Below are 25,153 nucleotides of genomic sequence, written 5' to 3' on the forward strand. Positions count from 1 at the left end.
CAACCCAGAGTAGAGCTCTGTTTCTCTCACCTGAGGAAGACCTCGATTCAGGGAGGAAAACAAACAAAATAAAAGAAACACACATGCACAAAAAAACCTTATGGTTCAAACATCATATTAAACTCAACATGATAAATCATGCTTTCATATTCTTAAGAGCTCTGCTGAGTCAGGGCTTGAATGTGTATGATCAGTATAATTGGTCACAGGAGTACTGTAAAGATACAAAGGCTGGACTGCAACTGAATGGCAGAAAGAAGCAGAGAGGTATGAATAGGTGGCTATTTTCTTTCATTGATGACATGTGTTTGTTTAAGCTGGAATGTAGCAGAAAAACCTCTGAGGTGGAATGTGCATTGTGCACTCATGCCTGAAATCATCATTTTGTATTGTTTTAGGTAATACATAGCTATGCCAAAGACCGTTATTGTTCTTTTAATTCTGCTTTGCTCATTCCATAGTTCCTGGAATGATACGTGAATTGGTCTCAGAATGCTATTACTTTGGGTATGTGTGGAAAGAGGGAAGTTAAAAACTACTAAGCTGCTAGTATTTCCTTTCTTTGACAATTTAAAATAGAATATGGCTTAAACACCAATGAATACACCTGGGTTTACACAAACTATTTTGTCCTCATTACAGGAGAGATGTGCACATGATGGAACACGTCCGGAGGAAGGCCACAAAAGCGCTCTGAGAGATGGAGCACCTCCCCTACAAGGACAGGCCGAGAGAACTGGCTCTGTTCAGCCTAAAGAGAAGGCTCCAGAAAGACCTGAGAGTGGCTTTTCAGTGTCTAAAGGGGGGCTGTAAGAAAGAAGGAGAGCATTTTTATCACTAGCTCTAGCTAAGACAAAACCAACACTACAAGATCAGGGCCCTGTAGCAGGGTCTGTGGTGATAGGACAAGGGGAAATGATTTCAGACTAAAATAGGGGAGATATAGATTGACTATAAGAAGGTTTTTACAATAAAGGTGGTGAGGCAATGGCACAGGTTGCCCAGAGATGGTGGGTGCCCCATCTGTGGAGACACTCAATGTTAGGCTGGGCAGGACTCTGAGCAACCTGATCTCACTGTAGGTGTCCCTGCTCATTGCAGAGAGACTGGACCAGATTACCCTACTCGATCTCTTCCAACTCAAACAGTTCCATGATTGTATGATTCTATTACTTCTATACCTTATCTGTTGGAGGACTAAAAGAATTCAAAAGTCGCATACAAGACAATCTCCTTAAGATTTTAATCATGTTTCTGTATTTTCTATCCCTCTGAAATTTTCCATCTGTCAGTAAACAGATTTGTCATTAGCTCAATAAATAATATGTTCTGAATGCTATCAGTTCATAAATTTCAATTTTTCTATAGTTCTGTAAGAGTAAACCCCATACTCCCAAAGGGCATGATTTGTTTGAAGAAATTACTTTCTGCTATTTTTATCACAAATAAATTCTACCATCAATGTCAATATTGTTATTAATGATATTATAAATATCATTAAGAAGAAAAGCTGTAGAACTACAGCTGATTATTTATAATGAAACCATATTGCCATTCAATAATCATTCTGTTCTGAAGGAAATAACACATCCATCAGAAATTCAAAAATCCAAACACAATCTTTTTTCATAGCATGATTAAGATATCAGTTTCATCAAAAAGTGTCTAATGATAAATATCGAATGTCTAAGCAGCAGCCTGGGGACATTAATTTGTGTTTAAAAAATTTGCTGAGAATAATAAGGAAAATACTTACAGAATTGTGAAGTTCATCTCCATGTCCCAAGATGAGGGAAATTCCCAAGCCATTCTGGACACCTTCTTATCTAAACTTCTGCTCAATCTGTATATGAAGACCTCCACAGATGGCAATGCAGCTACACCTGTCTCCTGTGTCAGTTGGCATCTCACGACATTTTTTCATGCATGCAAATAAATGTTCAAACCTGAGAAAAGAAAGTTATATTGGGTATTGGGTTGACTGTTGATTACATAAAACTGTGAAGTGAGTTAATAATTCGTGGTGAAATAACTGAGAAAGATGAACAGTCTTGCTTTGACTTCTCTGAATGAATTTTGTGTTTGCTACATCACTCTATAGAATTCCAGCACCTCATTCTTTATCCTACCACAAATCTTCTTGAGTCTACTACATCTTACACTAGGATTTTTAGATCTGGTTACAGAAGTTGTTTCAGGAAATATTCTCAAATTTGTTCAATTATTCTGAATTTTCTTAAAGTTAGATATTTTATTAGCAATTAGGGCACACCTGACCCAATATATAAAGCACAGGGGAATCTCCAGCCACTTAAAACAAATTTAGAGCCATTGTCTTGAACTTAAAAATATATTTTGCTCCAAGCTTCAGTTATCTATTTTTAAATGGACTGAAGAGTTGCCCAAACTAACAAGATGATGGAGAGATAATAAGGACACATCAACTCAGATCAATTCAACTGCTTTTTGTGGTTGCATTTCTCCTGCAGTTAGCTTAATTTAGAGCCTTTCTTGTTGCCTATTAGTTGTGTTTTTATATTTCTCTTCACTTTATTTCTCCTGATGATAGCTGGTTATGCATAGGCAGAAAGGTCAAACTATAAGTACACTTGCTTTCCAGTCATTACTGCTTTCTAATTCCACATATATCCTAGCTTCACTTGATGCTAAGTGGCTTGTTCTGTTAAGTCCTACAAGGTGCTACAAAGATAAGTTCTAGATAAGTTTCCAGTTCTGGGCAGTGACAGTAAAAGTCTTACACAAAGTCTTTGAAGCTGGAAGACTTTTCCAGAATAGTTCTGTTGGCTTTCTGCCTGTCATGATAGAGGTAATTAAGAGCATTACTAAGTAATATAATATATAACTTGTTTTGAAAGCCTCAGCTAAATCTTTATGACCTTACTTGCTTTCAGCAAAAGTAATTACTAATGAGAATGCACTAATCAGTAAATCAGTGTATAGAAGTGATGACGGAAGACAATAAAAGTAGATGCTGTTTGTTTATTTACTGTTTTAATCACATAAATCTTGCATGATGACTTAGAGACCTTTGTAAAGACAGTTACTAGACTAAAAAAAAAAAAAAAAAAAAAAAAGATATGCATAAAAACATCTTCCTAAATCTAGGGATTAATTGGAAATACCATACAAGAACAGTTAAAAAAAAAAAAAACAAAAAAAACACGTAGATGAAATAGAGTGTAAGTAGGGAAAGGAAAAGTCAGTTTGACGTACACAAGTCCATGTTACCAGATAGGATGCATCCAAGGGAGGTGAAAGATGTGTCATTGTGGGTCATCCTGCAACAGCTTTTAAACTCCATATCAATCAGGGGAGGTTTCTGAGGGCTGCAGAAAAGCCAAATGCCATACTTACTTCAGAGCAAGAAGGGGGGATCCAGGAGACTACAAAATGATCAGTCTCATCTCAGTCCCTAAGAAGGTGACGGAACAAATCCAGGACAGACAGACAAGGAAAAACATTCACTGGAAAAGTGGTACATCGAACTGCAAGCAATCCAGAATTACTTCCTAATGCAGCTGACAGAGAGCCCAACTAGAGCCCAACTCACTAGTGCAGAAGGACTTACTGGAGAGGTCAAGACTGGAAGCTGCAGTGATCATGTTCTCAATTTTGAGGGGTACAGGGCAGGTAAAAAATGTCAAGACAACAAACATCAGAAAAGCAGATTTTTGGAAGTCAGTCAGGGGAAGAGGATCAGGAAGAAAAAAAACATATGCAGTGGAGGCAGGGATACACAGCCTAGGAAGATGATATGGACTGGGAGTGAAGGGAGGGGAACAGGAATGCCAAAATACAGCAGTAGATGAACTAGCAAGAGAAATAAAAAATAACAAGGCTTTCTTCAAGTACATAGGATAAAAAGAAACTGCACTTACCCTGGTGAGTAAAACAGGAGACCTGGCTGCAATCAAGGTAGTGAAGGCTGAGGAACTCAATGAGTTTTAGCTCAGTTTTCATTGGCAACAGCTCCAACTACTGGACAGAATCCAAAGGCAGAGACTGGGAAAATGAAGTACCACCCAATGTAGGAGATCAGCTGTGAGACCATCTATGGAACTTGTAGTCCATGGGAACTGATGAGATGCCTCCAAAAGTCCAGAGAGAAATAGCAGCTAAAGATGATAAGTATCTATCGTATCTTGAAAGTCATGGTGGGTCAGTGAAGTTCTCTATGATTGGAAGAGGAGAAAAAAAAAAAATAAATTCTTATTTCTTATTTTTAAAGAGAAAGAAGAAGACCCACTATAAGGGATTGTAATCAGTCTTGTCCCTGTACCCCCAAAAGACCATGGACGAGATCCTCCTGGGAACTGTGCTAAGGCACTTGAAAAACAAAGAGGTAACTGGTGACACCTGGCATGGTTTCACTGAGGACAAATTGTCAGGTGGTCCTTTACAATGACATTACAACATAAGGGGATAAGGAAAGAGCAACTGATGCCATCTATTTGGAAATGTATAAAGCATTTGATATTAAGGCTCCAGGAGAAAAAGAGAATCTACCTCATGTGGAAGAAGGGACAGGCAACTCAGAGAGAGTACAAAGAAGTTGTTAGGGCACGCAGGGAGAAAATTAGAAAGGCAAAAGCCCAGCTTGAATTCAACTTGGCCAGTGGGGCAAAAGGGAACAAGAAACTCTTTTACAAATATATTAACAGTAAGAGGAGGACCAAGGAGAATCTCCATTCCTTACTGGATGCGGCTGTGAACGTGACCACTGAGGATAATTAAAAGGCAGAAGTTCTCAATGCCTTTTTTACATCTGTCTTTAAATGTCAGACTAATATACTCTATTGTCTGAACTGGAAGTCTCGGATGGGGAACAGAATAAACCCCCCATAAGTCAGGAGAAAACAGTCAGAGACGTACTATTCCACCTGGACTGACACAAGTCAGTCAAGATCCATCTGAGAGTGCTGAGGGAGCAGGTGAAGTGATAGCCAAGCAACTTTCCATCATCTATCAGTATTCCCAGTCAACTGGAGAGCAGTTCAGAAGAGCTCAGAAGACTGGAGACTTGCCAGTGTGACTCCCATCTACAGGAAGGATCACAAGGAGGATTTGGAGAACTACAGATCTGACAGCCTGACCTAAGTGCTAGGGAAGGTTACGGAGCAGATTGTCTAGAGTGAGATCACACAGCATGTGCAGGACAACCAGGGAATCAGACCTAGCCAGCATGGCTTTGTGAAGGGCAGGTCCTGCTTGATTAATGTGATCTCCTTCTATGATATAGTGACTTGCATGGTGGATGAGGGAAAGGCTATTGATGTGGTCTACCTTGACCTTCAACAAAGACTTCTACACTGTTTCCAACGTATTCTCCTGGAGAAAGTGGCAGCCCATGGCTTGGACAGGTACACACTCTGCTGGGTAAAGAACTGGATGGAGGTCAGGGCCCAGAGAATGGTGGTGAATGGAATTAAATCCAGCTGGCAACCAGTCACGAGTGGTGTCCCCCAGGAGTTGGTATTGGGGCCTGTCCTGTTCAGTATCTTTATTGATGACCTGGATGAGAGCATTGATTGCACCCTCAGTAAATTTGCAGATGACACCAAGTTGGCAGCAAGTTTCAATCTGCCTGGGGGTAGCAAGGCCCTACAGAGGAATCTAGACAGGCTGGATGGGCTGAAGCCAATGGGATGAGGTTCAACACGACCAAGTGCCAGGCCCTGCACTTTGGCCAAAACAACCCCAGGCCATGTTACAGGCTTGGGGCAGAGTGGCTGGAAGACTGTAGAGGAAATGGTCCTGGAGGTACCGATTGATGCTCAGCTGAACATGAGCCAGCAGTGTGCCCAGGTGGCCAAGAAGGCCAATGGCATCCTAGCTTGTGTAAGAAATAGTGTTGCTTGCAGGAGCAGGGGAGTAATTGTGCCTCTGTACTCAGTTCTAGTGAGGCCACACCTCCAGTACTGTGTTCGATTTTGAGCCTTTCACTGCAAAAAGACACTGAGGCCCAGGAGTGTGTCCAGAGAAGGGCAACGAAGTTGGTGAGGAGTCTGGAGCACAAGTCTTATGAGAAGCAGCTAAGAGAGCTGGGATTGCTCAATCTGGAGAAGAAGAGGCTCAGGGGAGACCTTATTGCACTCTACAACTATCTGAAGGGAGGTTGTGGTACGTAGGGGTCGTCCTCTTCTCTCACATAACTAGCGATAGGGCAAGAGGGAATGGCCTCAAGTTGTGCCAGGAGAGATTCAGGCTGAACATTAGGAAATACTACTTTTCCAAAAGAGTAGTCAGGCTCTGGAATGGGCTGCCCAGGGAGGTGGTGGAGTCACCAACCCTGGAGGTGTTCAAGGAACGTTTGGATTTTGTGTTGAGAGACATGGTTTAGAGAGAACTATTGGTGATCGGTGGGCAGTTGGACTGAATGATCTCGTAGGCCTTTTCCAACCTTGGTGATTCCATGATTCTAAAACAGAGAGACATGGATCTGATGGATGGACAGCATGGTGGCTATGAAATTATCTGGATGATCACATTAAAAAAGTTGCAGTCAAAAGGTTGATGACCAGATGGAAATCAGTGATGAGTGGTGTCCCGCAGGAGTCTGTAACTGAACCACTATTCTTCAACAGCCTTTACTTAAATTGTATTTCAATAAAGTCTTTAAGAAGTAGAGAAATAAGTAGATCTGCCATTTTATTCATTAAATACCTTACAAATACTGATTAAAAAACCCTGCCATTCAATAACTCCTTTGATGGCTGTATGAAGAAGAATAAAAAGTGGTTTTATAAAGATAAATTTGTGTGCTTTAGAAATAAATACAAAAGGACAGGAAAAGACCAAAATGCTCAAACAAAGTAAATTTTTGAAAGTAAACAAGATTCTACAACTTTGAAGACTGAATTTAAAAAAACAAAAGTATATATATACCTTATTGCTTTTGATGTTTAACTGAATCTGTAGAAGAGAGCAGCAACTACAAAATGAGCCTGTGTCGTTTTTTCCTTAGTTTTCATAGATCTTTCACAAGAACATAGTTTCGCCCTGTTAATCAGATGTAAGGTTTCCCTATAATCTTATCTGTTATAGCACACAGGAGCAGATGCATCAGAAAAATTTTAATTATCAAGGCAGTTGTATGTAAAATAAAGCATCCTTCATATTATATATGATTATTCCCTCTTGAATTAGTGATTGGCTTCATCTTTCAGTTTGGGTTGTTAATTATATTAGCTGTACTGTTAGCATTAATTAGTAAAACTAAGTATATTCTTGCAACCTAGGACACCCCTTTCTAGTGGAGATGTGTAATTTCCTGTGGCAATGAGTTCTTCAGGCTAATTGTACATTTTGTAGACAATTATAATTGTAGATCATTTTGTATTTTATTGGCTTTGACTGTTTCTCATATTTATTTCACTGGATACCCTCTTGTTCAAATATTTTAAACGGCCAGAAGAGGAGCTTTAAAATTTATTTCCACAGGCCAATGCTTATTTTCATATTATAACTTCTTTTTTGTTCTTTCATTTTACACATGACATTCACACAATATCTGCTTAATTCATTCCAGGCAACCATACATGAACTCTGTCATCCCTCTACCACTTTCTGAACCAATCATATATATTCAGCTCCAGTTCAGAAATCATACGTCCACTTCAGCATGAAATTGACATACCACGTCTTGCAATCTAATTAGAAAATTCTGCAGTGAACGGGTAAAAGTATCCCCAGCTGAAAAAATTTTTAGAAGCAACAGATAGTGTGAGTTTGCTCACATTTACAACTACAATCCAAGGAAGTTCAGAATTAAGGTATAACCAACAGATTATGTTCAAAGACAATTTCCTGATGGTAAATCCTCTATTCAAATTAACTTAATTAATATTACGTCTGTTGGGAAATCTCATACCTGTTGGAAATTTCAGATTATCACAGGAACTCTGCAGCTGTAGAAGAAATGTTCCTCTTAAACTATTTCTTTTTAAGATAAGCTTTAATATTAGGTTAAAAAAATATTTTTACTTGCTTTTCATTAAGGATTGATTTTTAATTAAAAAACACCCCAGAAAATCTCAAATTTTGTGTTTAGAAATACTGCTGCTGAATTCACTTATGGACAGAAGATCTACCTGGGCTTTCTATTTACTTGGAAAGGCCAAGGCGCAGAGAGAACTAAGGGAAAAAACATCTGGGGCTTTCTCACTTGCCTAAAACAGCAGAAAAACAGCCTTTCCACATTCAGAATTTTAAATTAATCTCTCTCTGCTGTATATATGTGGTGGGCCAGCTGGGCATTTATGGCTTATTATCACATTTCAGCTAAGAAGGGCTAACCTTTTTTCATTAATCTGATGATGCTCATGTGTTTTTCCTGTATTAAAAAAAAAAAATAAAAATCACTGTAAAATGCATGCAAGGCAAAGAGTCTGATCTTGTCAGTAGTCAGAAGAGTCGAGCACTGAGGTTCAATTTTTAAGGTGATACATTTTTTATTGCTTGTAATAAAAGCTGGAATTACACATGCTAAGGTAATTAAATGTCTTACTTCCAGGAAAAAAATGCCTCTGTCCTACTGATGGTTCTGGATATATGATTTATTGAACAGATGTATCTATATCAGACACTGCTGAGCAGTGCTTGATGAATCTATTATGTCCCCTGAAGGGGAAATCACCACTCTTTTGGTTTGCGCTAGTCACAAGCTACATTAGCATATCAGATCAGACATAGCAGAAGGCAACTACTGCTGTGGGAATAGAAGGCCAGGATCACATCCAAACTACAAGGCTTATTAGTGGAACAAGCAAATATCAGATCAGCATCTGCAGGACCTGATGGGATTCGCTATGAGATGAGAAGTCAGCATATTCTCTGGCATAGATCAAAAAGTCATTAAAATCCAAGATGCCACTAGAAGACCAGAGCAAATCTAACAGTAGTGCCAATGATGAAGAATGAAGTTATGAGAGCAACAGACCAGGAAATTTGGCTTCTGTAGCTGTAAACAAGTTGGAATGAATCTTTCATTAGAGATAAGGTGTTATTAAAATAAATTCAAAAGAGCAAAATAATACCGTGGCAAAATCTGAACATGTGCCTGTGCCAAGAAAGGAGGAGCTATGTCTCTTTTCTTTTTCTTTTCTTCCATGGGATTAACTAGTAGATACTGACTTTGTAGAGGTCTCTGCCATTAATAATAGAGAATTGCACAAGAAAAACAATTTTCAGAGTAGAGGCAACATGATAATAGGAAAACATCAATTTTAGAGGAGTTATGTTGAATTCTTTTATAGGATAGCATAGGATAAAGTTGAATTAAAGCTGGTAAACAAGAAAGTCACAGGAGATCAGTGGAGTAAGAAACTGACATGTGGCCAAGGCTGACAGGAGCAAATCTACATGACAGTAAAAGATTTTTTATTTTTTCTTTCTTACTTCCCCTTTTCAAAGTATTAGAAAGCAAAATGGAGCCTAGGATATCAACGAATTTAGCCCTCTTTTACCAGCAAAAATTGCTCTTCTTCAGCTCTTAGGCTGTCCTGTATCACTCTGGACAGAATTACCAGGAGACCAGTGAATCATCCAATATTCATTTGTTTCCTCCATTTCTTATGACAATTATTATTAAGGAGGAGATGCTAGAGAAGAATATATGAACACAGACTTGACTGTAGGAGCATGATTTATTACATTACATGAAAACATTCCTAATAAGAATCCATACTTGAAGAAAAATTAACTGAGCTAGTGTGTGAATCAGCATCAATCTTCTCCATTCTGTAACATTAATAGAAATTAAAAAAGACTCATGCTAGAAATCACTTTCAGAGACAGAAACGGATATTGCACTGCTTAAATGGATGTCCTAGGCAAACAGGCTATTTGAATCATGGTGTAAACTGCTACTGCTTTGAAATACTCTGTATAAACCTTAAGGGCATCCCTGTCAATAGGAAATTACAAGTTCCAGTTCTTCATCACTGCCTTTTAGAAACACCCAATAAGAGATCCTTTTTGATTTTAAGCTTTCATGTTTTTTACTACTGGAAGAGAATAATGAGGCATTATTTTTCTATGGATAATTTTATCCAGCAGCTTGATCCAGCAGCCTCAATAAAACTAAATTTATATGCTCATATCAATCAATGATCATCATGTACGATTGTGCTAAGTGTCAAAGTAAGCTAAGCTCATGACAGCTATGACAGCTGCACTCAGAACTGCTACAAGGAGGTGATCCGTATGTAAAATATAAAAAAAGACCCTATAAGTCATAAATGCATCCATAAATACTAGACAGACAGAAGCAAAGGACTTGAGAGTATCTTCTGTTAGCAGCTAGCATAGATCTGGTATCATTTAAAAGAAGAAGCAAGTCAAGACAGAAGAAGGCTCCTGCCGATGAGCTTTTCCAGAATTTCAAAAATATTCCCAGTTTTCCTTATATAGTATTAGAAGTCACTAGGAGAGTGTAGCTAATTTTCTCTTACAAAAACAGGACTCTGCCTACTTCAAAGGCTTAGCTCCAAAGTGCATATTTCTACAGCAGGTTTCTGCAAGTTGACATATGCTAAATGGCGAGAAAAAAGTGAAAGCCAAATTTACAGATAATGAAAACTGGACCAGGTTCCACATCTCTGATTTTGCAGTGATTTTCAGCAATGAGACCTCCCTCAAACGAAATTATATCCTTTGAGAGGAGAAATCTGGCTGATTATTTGCCCTTCTGATACTGTAGCAGGCAAAGGGTCTTTCTATTCTTCCTTCTGATCTGAACTGCTGGAACTTGGAACCACATAAATTCTGCATTTGCTGTTGCCTAAAGAAAGACATCAATCATGGGTCCTTAGGTCTCAGTCAAATTTCATCAGTTATTCTTTTCTCCCCTAGACAATCTGGAATAATCCTTTGTCATCTTGCTGAACTATTCCTCTTCTAGAACTGAGGAAATTAAGTGGCATAAAAATAAAAATGTAATAAAATTATAATTTTAGGTAGCATTTGGATTGTGTCAGTGTGAAGATTCATAGAAATTCACTTCTGAAGTACAGATGTCTTTTTCCTATTTCATGTTTGCCTTTTATTTTTGGAAATTCCTATTTTAAACAGTACTGAGAACAGTTAGTTCTGTAAAAGAAACTCTTTTAATAACCTTTACATTAATCTAATTTTAGGGCATGAAGTATTTCTAGGACACACTGAAGTTGAAATTTTTTAGAAAAGAGAGAAGAAATGGAGTATTTCTAGTTGCTCAAACTCAGTTTCTCATTGGGACAAAATAACATTTAATGACCACACTGCTGGATTGTCACAAGTACTCATCTGAACCTTATATAAAGGGAGTATCTTCTCTGTGAGAGGAAAACAGGTTGAAGTTAATGACTGGTTATGCTAATGTGTTACCTTTTTGTGATCACTGCACATTGCTGGATAGCTGAGTTCATGCATTACCTTCAAATTAATGCTTTTTGCTATGGGATTGTCTTTATCATCTTATTGTAAAGTGAATTGAATCTTCGAACTTCTTACAGGGTTGCTTTTGTTGTTTAAATCTAAAGATTTATTTTTAGATGACACCAGGGAAGATAGAAAGATTGTCCACTACACCAGCTAGTAAGCAGGTAGAAGCCTGCAGCAACCATGAGAGAAGAATCTTCATTTAGAAAACAAATACTCTCAAAATATAAAGATTAAATGTGGAGTTGGAGCTTGATGATCCTTGAGGTACCTTCCAGCCCAAGCCATTCTATGATTCAATAATTAAGATCAGTATACTTAGAAAGGCAATTAAAATACACAGCAGAACACCTTTTTAAACTCTTGCTAGTTCTAAGTACAACTTATCAGAATGCTGGCTTGGCTGGATAAGAAGAAAGTATTAACAAAACCTATGTTGTGGGATTTTAAACAGCATGCTTCTTCTTTCACATCATCCTGCTATTAAGAATGCCTGTGCTGATTTGGATAGCCTGCTATATCTCTGGCCCTCATCCAGTTCATTTTGTGTGTTGTGGCAAGGGAACGGGGAGAATATTTTCAGTTCAATTTCATTAAGAAAAGAAGCTCATGTGACCATGTTGTTACTTTCTTCCTTTGTCCTTTTCTAGTCACATTTCAGTGTAATAGCCAAATGTGGCAAAGGATTAGGACTATCCAAGTAACTAGATTCCTTCATGCTTGTGTCCTCTAAGTGCTCAGGTGAAGGGAAAGGCTGAAACATTAGTTTCATGTCTTAGAAAGAAAACATCTCCCCAAGAAGATGCACACAGAGCAAAGCATTGCCAAATACTCCAGCCATTGGTTGCTTCAGACAAAACTCACAAAGAGGAAATTCAAGGGAAATTAAGCCTCTAATTGTCCCAGAACTCCTTCCTTTTTCCCTCTCTTTTTGATAGCTGTTTATTTGTACAGATATTATTGGATGACTGAAGGCTGTTGAAGACAGTGGGAGTGTGTCCATTGGCTCCTACAGGGTTCACCCTAACACAGTAAGGAATGAGTAATTTCAGGAACCAGAGATGTGTCTCTGTCAATTTACAATTTGTTTCTGCTACATCTCAGTTATTGTTAACATCATAAAACATTTATATATCAAAATGCCAGTTGGTAGAAACAGCAATCAAAAGGTATATCCAAAAGCAATGTCTAACTTTAAGGCTCTTAACTTAACAACTAGTCTTGCTGAGTTTTATATCCCCTTGTATTTAAAGACTGCTCTTTCCCTTTCCAGAGAGTACAAATACAATTCTCTCTGGCAACTAAACCTTCCAATGGATTTCTTTCTCTTCACAGACCCCATGAAAGTTATATGATGATTCAAGATAAATAGTGTGAACTTTGCCTTGGAGAAGCTGGCATAGCTCCTGCAACTATGGGAAACAACTGCCTCTGTAACTCATCCTGCTGTGAGCTCCCTTTGTAAATTTTTTAGACTCAAGCGAGTTGGTTTTTGATACTCCACCTTTTTATGTGTCTGCCCCTAGGTACTTAGCATGAACACAAATATTAAAACCAATCATAAATTCACCTGTCTCCTCCCGAAAACCAGCTCTAGATTCCAGCTCACTGATCTGGCAATAGCATATTCCACAGGCAGGCTATGTGCTTTTACTGCTTTCCTTCCAGCAGTCGACAATCCATACGCTTATTGAAGACCAAAGAGCTGTCCAGCATCTTGGGAGGACACATAGAAGCATGTGTCCTCCTACTGATCTGCAAACAGACATGGTCATTGTTGATAAGAAATGAAGCTGCAGGCTACACCCAGTTTCCTGGTTCCCAATATTCCACAGTGTTTACCTTATCAGTATTGTCACTATGATTCCTTGTGTTTTTTAAACAAAGTAAATGAGAAATGAAGGATTGCTAAGCTTTGATGCCACACTGAAAATCCAGTGCTCATGAATAGAAGTTCACCATTACTTTTCATGCTGGTATCTATTTCTGGCAGTTTAGTTTGGAAGAGATCATCGAGGCTTCCCAATACAGACTGCGTGACATTGACACTACACAGTCTCTTTGAGACCACATCACTGTTCCACTGCTGACAACGTATTTCAGACTTCCCAAGATTTCTTCTTGTCAGTAGGTGGGAAGAAGCTCTGCCATAAAAAAAAAAAAAACCTGTGGTCAATCCATTCTGAAGTTACTGATAGTTGCACAAGAGCAGAACTGGCCAATGGTGATTTTTAGTGTTGTCCTACATAATAGAAGGCACATAAAATATTAAACTGTTTGTGCACTGAATTTGCTACAAAATTATATCATTTTCAGTTAGGCTACAACTGGGAATCTAATCACTTATTACCTAACCAAGCAGAAGTAATCAAGAGCTATTATTTATACAGTGATTCTATCTGAGGCTAGTCCTAGAGGAAAATAAAACCCCATCTGAATAGGAGCGACACATTCTGCCCCAAATGCTGTACTTCAGCTTCCATGTGTGAACAAATCATAGAAAATAAGACAGAAAAAAATCTGAAGAGGCTACTTCGCTTAGGCCCGTGTCCCAGCACAACCATTCACATCCATCTATCCTGTTACTAACTACCTCTGTTGATAAAAACTCCAAGTTCCCCAAATAATATTTTCCGTGTGTCACTATTGCAAACTCTTACCTGCAAGATTCATGCCACTGAACTTAACAGATCTACATAAAGGAAAAAATACTTCTTAAATTACTGTAAAGTATTCATCTGATAGTTAATTTGCTCCTGTAGGGTGTCATCAAATTGCTGAGGTTGCTCAGAGCCATGTCGAGTTGTGTTTTGAGGATCTTCAGGGCTGGAGATGCTACTACATCTCCAGGTCACCTGTTCTGGTCTTCAATCATGCTCACAGTAAAAATGTTTTTTCTTACGTTTGCAACATCCTAGAAAGAGAATAAGCAATTGACCTGAATTATTAAAGGGATTGGTACTAAAAAAGTCTATAAAAATAAGCAAAAATAAAGAAATATTCCTGGCAGTATATTAGTAGGATAAATCACAGCTAAAAACCAAGTCAGAGCTGCAGGGTGTCAGTAAACTGGAATTTATTTACTATCAGAAGCAAACAGCCTGGAAATCTATGGCACAAAGAGTAATCTAATACACATGCTTACCCTAGAGATGCTTCCCTTTGTTATGCTCAAAATATTGTTTATGGGCAAAGGAAAAACATTTTATTTATAAAAGCTAAGATTTATTAAATTTTAACAGTCTAATTCAAGAATCATTATTAGTCCAGGCATAATTAACATAAAAAAGAAAGATAATATAACCAAAACAGCGAGGCACACCAAGTAATATTAAGATTAAGATTTAAATTGTGACAAGCACAATTAGTTGTTTTTTTTTTCCTTTTTTTCCTGATGCTATGTTCACCCTTTCAACGATTCTCTGGTCTTAGAATCAGTTTCTAGAGACTGCCAGAGAGTGTAAGACATTGAGCCATTAGCCTCTGGAGTACTCCACCAGAGCAAATACAATGGTCAAATACAATAACAGTCTGTTTTTCCTCATTTTTATCTCTTTACCAACATGCATCTAAACCCTGCTTTTTCTTCATTGTTTTCCAGCTCTAAGTTACATCTGAATTTTCTGTATTTGGTGTCACATATGTAAGTTAGCTATTATTCTTTTGTAAGTTTTCAAGCAAGTTTTCAGCTAGGGAGATTTTAGTCTATCTATCATTGGAGGTTTTATGAGCAGCTCGGAGAATTGTGTCAGGAAAGGCATAGATATGGCTGGTCCCTCATTTGGAATGTTTGTGCCAGCCTTCTTGAATTCTCTTCCTATGATTTCTTTGATTTTTATGATCTGTGTTAATAAGCTTTCCCAAATCCTTCTTTGTCCTTTCTTGTTTTGTATTCCTTGGGGAACACATCACATGAAATAAAAAAGCATTCCTTCACTAGAGTCTCTTTTGTTCTAAATTCAGCAGTTACGAAATCAATACCCGTTAGACAGCAATAAAACCTTTCTGTCTTCCCTTCCTCAAATCAACCCCATTTGAAGAAAAAGAAGAGCTGTTAGACCATATATAAGATATTGATCTGAAACATACTAAACCCAAATAGTGGGTGAGAATAGCTGATATTTCTGATTTTAATAGCTGTAGGAAAATTTATTTTTATTTTGCTAAGTAACATTCTTTTTTATTGTCATTTTATTTTTCTCCTGGAACATGAATGAGCAACTCTCAACTGATTTCCCATAAAATGGAGAGGTCCATGTTTGCCCATATTGAATGCTCACTCTTGGTATTAAAAAGAAGTATTTAAAATGCATGGTGTGCTGCCAGGTGATGTCTCTTTGTAAACACCTAGTTCCAAGTCCTAAATCTTTTTTTTTTTTTTCTTTTTTTTTGAGTTTCTACAGCTCTCGCTAGAATTGGAATTTAGATCATCAACATCGTACTAGTCAGAGGTTGATTTTCTTTGATCATGAGGAAAAGCTGATAAGGATGACTGTCAAATGCATCCTGGAAATCCTTGCAGAATTTGTAGCAGGCATTCTTGCCTAGCATAAACCAAAGCATAAACCAGCACAGCAATTCCTTCCTACAAAATTGGGTTTTCAAATGTATTATTACACATAAAATTCTCCATCTAGACATAGCAAGGTTGCAAACACATTATGTTTTCCACGAGCTTCAAAAATAAAGTCACCCAATGCCTGCTCTGAGATCTAAATTTTATGTGCTTGGCTCTGAAGTGGTATTTAATATTAAACAAAGCATTAGAATTTCTGTGGGAGAGATCTCTCCTACTCTGATAAACCCGTCTGCTCAATGAACTACACTGCCACATTCATGCTCTGTCGTTTCACCAGTGCAATGATTCTTGAATTGTTCTCCGAAAATTACTGAAAAGGGTTGAATTACTCCTCCCACTTCCCTCCCTCTTTCCCCCCAGCTGATATATGCACTTAGGTAAGTAAAGAATTGTCCTGAACGTCAGCAAATGGGGAGCTGACATCTGCCAAATGGGGAAGAGTCCTTTGCTTCCAAATGCTACTGGTCAAGAGGAAGGGAAACTCCTTCAACAGAGTCTTAGAGGGCAGCAATGTCTTGGAGACTCACCTTACATGTGCTTGACATTCTGAGGAAATCCCTCAAGGGAGATAGACACAGGAGTGTAGGATCTCCTGATCAGTCTGACTTGGACGTGACTCCATCTGGATGCTTCCCTGTGCAGCTTGCTGTAGAGAACCTGCTTTAGCAGAGGCTTTGGCTTGATGATCTTCAGAGGTCCCATCCAAGCCTTACAATTCTGTGATTCTGTGGTTCTGGGATGACAGAGTGACCAAAAGAGTTGGTAACTGTCTGAAGAACACCAAAGTTAAACAAATTGTGACAGTTGCTGTAATTTCCGTCACAATGGGGAGGGAACCTAGCAGGAGTACTTGGGATTGAATTCCATCTCAACCACTCTTCAGGACTGAAGCTGCAACCAAGACAAGACAGAAAATATCAGACATGTTCATCCTTTCTGGCTTCCAATTGATTGAAAGTTATTGACTTTATGCTTTTGATTTCTGAAATAATTGTCACAGATGTTATAAGGTGGGAAAAAGGCAACAGTTCTGGCCCATGGCATTGGTGAGTCAATTCACAGCCTTATATACTCAAAGAATTGCAATTGATTTTAAAGTACATGGTCAGATTTTTAGAGATTGTTGGCATTTTCTCTGGAAACTTGAAGTCACCAAATACTTTTGTTCTTGGAAAAAAAACATGAAAAATGTTGATATTTTGTTATCCTTTGGTATGTGGATACGCATTTCTATACATGCACTATACATTTCTATACATGTCTGTAATGCTTACGCAGTCTTCTAATCTCACAGATTTTTTTAGACATATGGAGATGTGTGTCTGAACACTGGTAAGAAGCACTGAGTCTTGGTAGGGTAGATAATCAGCTTAATTTTCTTCTTCATCTGTTTTCATTTTCACATTTTCCCGTGGGGGATTCATCCCTCATCTTATTATAACTTAGTAGCCAGTTAGAACATAGTTTTGGTACATTAGCTTAGTGGAATTCGGTTGTTTCAAGTCAAAAAGTTATATTTTTACATCCACTTTGTGGCACTGACATTTACAAAATCATCTAAGTGACCATTGCTTCTAAATGAACCTAGGAAAAATATACAACAATACCAGACGTTAGTTCTGGTTGAGGAGATTCTTTGACAGAGATGGAATGATTCCATTGTCTAGGGACTGAATCCTCACCTGAGAGGAAAATCACCTCCTTGTTGTAAATGATAATTTAATAGAAATGACTGGCAGACAGCCCTTTCCCTCTTCCACTCTCAGCAGGGTACTCAGCCACTCAGCTGAGAACTTGTGGAGCAGGTCTTGCTCTTCTGAGATTAACACATCTTTAAATACTTCACATATAATGGTATAATGGTACAGTTTCCATGGGAATCACTGAGAGCTATTCAACCAAATTGTTGGTAAACCAGAGCGTCATAGCAGATTTCTAGGAAGTAGAAGTTTGGGCATCTTAGCCAAATTCAGAAATCAATCTAGATCTGGCACATCCTGGAGAAAAACTCCAAGCTGGCGAGTATTAGAGGGAAAAAAAAAAGTTTACAGCAGCTGCTACTGCTTTTATTTAGGACCAAACTCAGCTACATGACCTATAAATTCCTCACTGTTACCTGCTGCAACCATCCTGGTGAAACAGTGAGAAATTATGTACTTCTGAGATGAATGGGGCAATTGAGCAGAATCATGGGCAACTGATTAAGATACCTAATTTTATATATACATCCACATATACATGTATATACATACAATATATATTTTTAAGCTCAAAGAGGGTAGATTTAGGTTAGATGTAAGGAAAAAATCTTTTACAGTGTGGGTGGAGACCGAGGAACAGGTTGCCCAGTGATATGTTTAATGCCCTGTCCCTGGAGGCATTCAATGCAAGACTAAACCAGGCCATTGGCAACCTGATCTACCTGTGGTGTCCTTGTTCACTGCATAGGAGTTGGACTAGATGGCCTTCAGAGGTCACTTCCAACTCTATGGATTCTATGATTCTGTGATATATATACATGAACACATAGAGAGATACATTTATTTCCACAGAAATGACAACAAAGAGCAAAATAACACTATTTTTTAGGGAAAATTCTGAGCTACAAAATATTTTTTTTTTCAACATATTCAGTGTTGAGAATCAGACAATTCATATGGATGAGCTGATTGAAAGGCTCTTCATTTCAAAGCTTAACAGCTGTGCATGGCCATTCAGAACTTGGCTTGTTTTCCACATGACTGTCATCACAGCTGAAACTCACCACCCACTACCTCGCTCTTTGATCTCCATAAACATCCAGCAAGCATTGATGAATGTCACTGGGTACCATTTTTTCAACAGAGGGATTTGGTTCCACATCTATGCTTAACACATTTCCATGTCAGACACCATTCTGCCAACTGCCCCTCTGCTGTCATCAACAACAAAATGCAAAGAAATATTGATGAGAAGGGTCAACCTCTACTGCCATACCATCTGCCTCTGATGTCATAGGCCAATATAATAAAATAGAGGCATTACTTTTGGAGCATTCCTAGTATATGTATATTTAGGCACTTAGAGGTGAAGATGGGATTTTCACATGTTCTTAAATTTCTAAACGCAGTTTGGAGATTGCATAATTGGCAGTTTGAGACACTGCATTAAAAAATCTCACCAAGCTTTGCACCTTTTACCCTGGAATTTTCACTTTGAATTGACCTTTCAGCACACAGGATCATTTCTTCCCCTCTTCACCTCTGTTTCATAGTGCCTTGGCTTCAGCAGTGTTGTATGCTTCACTGATGTTGATGCACAGAAGAGTCATGTCTGAAGAATGTCCCTTTGGATAAATAGCTAGACTCTGCTTCCAGTTAGAGATGAGTTCCAATAGCATTGGTGCTTATGAGATTAGATTTCACTGTGTGAGCTGTTGCTGCTTGATACTTACGATGAAGTCTTAATACACCGGGTGGTAAGTAGGCAAAATATATGTTCACCTCTACTGAAGTAGAGCAACCCAGGAGGCTCAGCATCTCTGCAGTCCCTTTAATACTGAAAACACCAAAGGTATGCAGTTATGTGGTGATCCATTTGGGAGCTTACATGTGCTAAGATATATAGATCTAATATTTCACTTTGCAGAAATGGTTTATTTCCAGCAGTAAATATGATGTTTGTGAAATTAGAATAGGCTATTTCAAACTGTTATAAGCCCACTGAATAATTGAATTATTACTCATCAGGGGGCACTGTAATTTGTTACCTGTGTGATTCCAACACTCTGAATCAAAGTAATTACATCCACAGTGTCATTTAGTGAAATAATGCCAAGAAGGTCTCTATGAAGAGAGGCAATTGCTGAAAGGATTTTGTTGAAATAATAGCATCAATTCAATTGGTCCTCTTGCTTCATTCACTTTTACTTTATTATATGCCTAAACAGCTCATTCAGCTTCGCTTTGCTGGAGTGACAAATATGAGCTTTGGAAAATATCTGCATGAGGAAAAAGGCACAGCTTCTAAGAGGAAAACAACCAACAGTCATTTTTACTATCATGAATGTGCAAATGCAAAATGGTTGATTAGATTTATAAAAAATAATAGAGAGGCAAGCTAATATCCTCTGAAAATTCAGTGGCCGGCTTCCACCGGAGGTTTGTCTAGTGTAAAGAATTGGTACGAGATGTCTGGAGACTGTTTCAAACCACAGAGCAATATTTTCTATATCTCATGAGGTAAGCTTCGGAAGACCATGAAATTGGAATACATATATACATATACATATATACATATATATATATATATATATATAAAGAAATAATTTCTAAGAATAAGGATTTTAGAGTTTATGTGTGTGCATAAACAATCAGTATATATATTCATGCATGTGAATACAAAGTGGCTGCTGTTTCGCTACTTCATCCTCATCTTGATTTTTAATGCATTTATTACCATGACCTTCCTGTGAGATAGGACAATCCTGCACGCTGTGCTTTGAAGAAATAAAGCCAAAGAGGTAGAAGTACCATATAGAAGATAAAATTATGGCTTACATGCACCTTTTCTAAGACTCGTGTAATTTTTTCTTAAAGAGACATCTCCAGACTGACCAGGGTATATTGGTAATGGGGCCCTTTCCAGGATTTTGAGAGGGAATTATTGTCAAGTTAGCAAGAGAGAGGCACGTGCCAGTTTCAACAGCTGCTGAGTATTTTGGTCCCATAGGGATTTTTAATTCCCAGCCAAAGGCTGAAACTCTGATAGCTGGAAAAGTTCTGCCCTAAAAATAGATTTTTCCACATTGTTGGATTCATTTCACATTTTATATAATTGCAGCCCTTGTTGGAAAATTTATTTCCTACAAATCTGGCTCATAAATTCTGTACTTTACAGTACTACCGTGGCTCTGTTACAGGTCCTGACTGCTGAGTCCAATATTTATTATTGGGGAAAAGGTGGAAAACAAATCCACACTATTGAAAGTGTTCCATAATATCATATTTAGCAAATTCTGCACTGTTACTTTCAGCTGGGGATTTCTCATGGTGCCTACATGTGTAAATAGCAGGCCAATAAGCAAGCATTTCTCTCAATAAGAACACAGAGTTGTGATCTTTTTTAATAGGAACACAGTTTTCTGGTGAGAGCAATCATTTGGGGAGGCAGTCGTTCTGTTGTGTCATTTAAAAATGAGTGATTTTTGCTGAGGGAATGCTTTCAGTCCTTTTCGAAAACCTGACTCTCTCATTATCTTCAGGTGATCGTCAGGAAACTGACAGTGCTGTTCTGCATTGTGGCATCTCAGGGCCTAATTTCATGCTGAGTTTTCCCCACAAGGCCAAGAAAGCAGAAAAGGTTTTTCCATGTGCCTGGTTGCCTGTTTCCCACATTCTTTGGTTGAGCAACGTCCTCATAGAGATCAGTGATAGACACCAGTGATTTGTTTTGGAAAGCTAAGATCCTTCACTCGTTTTCTACAAAAAAAAAAACCAAAAACCTTCAATAACACTCTGCTTTTCCTAACCCATGAAGCAGCACTACTATACTGTGTAAAGCTTGAAATGTTAGAATTGAAGTACTAGACTGCAAGTGAGGGGATTTAAAAACAAGGAATTGTTTACATATGGAAGAACTAAAAAGAAAAGGAATGGAATACATATGAAACATGACAGAGATGGGAAGGCAAAAATCCTCTCAGTGTTCTCATTAACAAGGACAGAGAATATCTACAGATGACGCAGGATGAGTTCTGAGCCCCCAGACTGATTTGCCATCCTGGTGAGAATACAGCAGATGGCAGAGTTCTTCATGTGCAACGCTGCTCACAGTAGTGCTGGGGAGCCAGCAGTGCTAATGGTTGTCAGATGCCATGGTTTAACAACTATCACATCCAAAGCACGAGCTCATCTTGGAACTGAAAAAGAGGAAACATAACTCCCATTTTCAAGAAGGGAAAAAAAGTAGATCCAGGCAACTACAGGACAGTCAGTCTCACCTCTGTGCCTGGCAAGATCATGGAGCAGACCCTCCTGAAGGCCCTACTAAGGCAAATAGAAAATCGAGACAAGGTGATTGGTAGTAACCAACATAGCTTCACCAAAGGCAAGTCATGCCCGATGAACTCAGTGACCTTTCATGATGGGAGTTACAGCATCAGTGGACAAAGGAAGAGTAACTGATGTCATCTACCCGGACTTGTGCAAAGCATTTGACATGGACAAGGCACGTTTGTGTTTGAGCATAAAGCCCTAATTGCCTCCAAACAAACGCAAATCTTGTAGTTAAATATATAGTAAATGTGGGTTATTTCCAAACATCCATGGTTCCCTGTCTGATATGAATGAAACACATCTGCCAGAGACAGCTGCTTCTGGTCTGCTTGCTGCCAACAATATTTACAGTCTCTTTCCTTCTCTGCATTTCTGTCATTTTTTTCCTTCTTTCTTTTCTTGTTTTTATTTTTTTTTCCCAAGATTTTTACCAGAGATATTATAGCACTCAAATCCTCTTAGATTAAAATCATGTCAGTACCCTTGAGCTAAATTAGCATCCTTAGCTGCACAGATCCACTAAAACCATAGGCCTGGACCAATGCTCTGGTCTTTAAAGGCGCTGATTTCTTCACCTGGGTCTGAACCCAAAATGTGGATTTAACCAGTTGAGGAGTGCAGGGTCTGCAGGGGAATCATCTTCTCAGCCTGTTTCACCTGCACTCTGTTTTTTACATCTTACCAGCCTTTAGAGTGTTGTGTATCTGAGCGTGCTTTGTGCTTCATTGATGGGAGGATTCTGGAAAGAAAAGGGAGAAGATCCCCAGTTAATCAGCTACAGTACATGCTCGATCTGCACAGCCCACCAGGTATTTTAGGAGACCAATAAATATATGTTATGAGGATTCTAGACACAAAAATTAAATGGTTTGGTAAGCATGAAAATGCACGGGCTGCACAGGCTGGCTATCTCCTTGAGCTGAAAAGCAAGCTTGATCTATGAGACAGCACTAATTGTGGGCTTGGATCAGCCTTTGGGCACACGGGTAGGGTACGGCATAGAATTTGTACCCTTGAACACATTGATTTTGGGAACTTCACTATGCCAGCTTGTACACTGTCCTCACGTAATGGCTTGCAATCGATTTACTGCAGCATGAGTTCCTGCTCATCAGCTCACCCACAGCATCTGAGCATGATCACAATAGCAAAGTGAGTGCAATTGCATCATGGCAGCTGATGCACTTCACTCAGCCTTTGGAGCATATGCCTAGAAGGTAAACTGCAAGAACTCAGTTTCTTGCATTATCTGCCAAGAACAGCAGTGTAAGACTATGCTTTGCAAAAGACACTGAAACAGTCTTTTGCAAGAGTTTTCAGTTCTCACTGGGATTTGGATGCCCAGATTTTTAAGGGCTTTAGGAAAAACTCAGGGAAAATAAAGGAAGCAAAAAGGGAACCTAACTGGTAAACTTCAGTCCACAAAGTTCTGAGCAGACATATAGAGGTTTCAGTGTATGAGGTCTCTATTATCTTAGCAGAACCAAAGTCCTTTCTAATATATAATTTAATACAAAATAGCTCCTATTTAAGCCTCTACTGGTGTTCCTGAATTCTGGATGTGTATTTTGGCTTTTAGTTACAGCAGTAAAGTAGGCTAGATAAGTAAAGGTGTTAATTAGAAATACCATTCATCTGAGTCAGTATTTATTAGCTCATTTATTATGGCTATTTGTGCTGATATTTGCTTTGCTTTTTTTTTTTTTTGCTTTTTTTTTTTTTTTAATGGTGGTAGGATGTAACGCCTTGAATTTAATTGTTATTTGTATTTGACAACATTGATGACAAACACCTTTAACTTCAGTAGTGTAGAACAGGGTTGGGCTTTCAAAAGGTTTTATGAAGCATAAGACCAATGATGTCAGGTCATTGCTTTTGTGGAAAATAACCTATACCTGTGACTATCCTGGCTGCCTTTTTCTGAATCCTTTGGGAAGGTAGAGTTCTGCAACATGGAAATTAATTGAAACTTCCAGTCTTGTATACTATATATAATGCATTTTCCCAGACCCACATTCAGATCATATGTTGGAATGAAATTTGAGGAAATACTAGCACCTCCTTCCCCAGGTAATGTTGTAGTACGTGGTCTACCAGGAAAACAGAGCTCCTTTTGTCAGGTCATAGGATCATAGAATCATTAAGGCTGGAAAAGATCTCTAAGATTATTTAATCCAGCCATCGCCCCATCCCCACCATGCCCACTGATCATGTCCTTCAGTGCCACATATCCACGGCTCCTGAATGCCTCCAGAGATGGTGACTGCACCACCTTCCTGGGCAGCTTGTGCCAATGCCTCTCCACTCTTTCTGAGGCTTTCAGAGGCCTTCACAGTGCACTGAGGAACTACTGAAACACAGAGGGTACCTCATAGTTCAAACACTCATCAGGCTGTGGAGGAATATCCTAACCCTATTTACTGCCTCTCCTGCTGCTGAAAATCCCGATATTTTAAGCTGCTGTCTGCCTTCTATGAGGTCTTTATGGTCCTAAGAAAGGCTGAGGAGATTCAGTGATTTTTATAGTCTTTTATAGTCTATATGGTCTGTACCTCATTAAACACAACATGAGATGCACTTACCCCTCCCGTGTGGCTGTGCCACAGGTAACACACCTGCACTGATGTTTCTCAGACATTTTACTAAAATGAATGTATGCATTTTTTTTACAGGCTCTTTAATATGGTATGTCACGTTTCTCGAAGGAAAAACACACAGATCGTGTTTTGAAGTGCTCGCTAACAATGCAGGAACGATAAACCAGAGGGGGTGCATCTTTTTCTTTTTCAGGTTCTCCCCGTATCTGTGACTAAGTGGTAGAGTATTTACAAAATTCAGAGAGGGATCAGAAACATGGCACAGTATCTGAGGTTCATTTGTAGAAGGTAAAGTAGCATATGTTATGAGTCAGTTAATCTCTTTAGGGCTTTATCCAGCACAAATTAGGTTCTGTGGTCACTGAGTCACAGCAGGCTGTGGGCTGCTGTAGCCTTGGAGCTTTATTCTGATGCAGCTGCCAAGAAATGAACTGCTCTGTGGGCGCAAAAATTGGCTTATGCTCAGCAAACTGCAGCCAGGCATGCGCAGATCCAAAGGCTGC

General features: G+C 38.7%; 1 long non-coding RNA gene across 1 annotated transcript; it reads right to left on the minus strand.

The window, feature by feature from the left end:
- Positions 1–3,905: 3,905 nt before the first annotated feature.
- Positions 3,906–16,967, minus strand: LOC109365518 (uncharacterized). The gene is made up of 5 exons (XR_004158669.2): positions 16,546–16,967; positions 14,100–14,353; positions 13,282–13,583; positions 13,010–13,194; positions 3,906–4,193 (listed from the first exon to the last, which is right to left on the minus strand). It is a non-coding gene; the product is annotated as an uncharacterized LOC109365518 (long non-coding RNA).
- Positions 16,968–25,153: the final 8,186 nt, after the last annotated feature.

Source organism: Meleagris gallopavo, chromosome 1 (genome assembly GCF_905368555.1).
Source record: "Meleagris gallopavo chromosome 1, MGAL_WU_HG_1.1, whole genome shotgun sequence".
Taxonomy (NCBI): domain Eukaryota; kingdom Metazoa; phylum Chordata; class Aves; order Galliformes; family Phasianidae; genus Meleagris; species Meleagris gallopavo.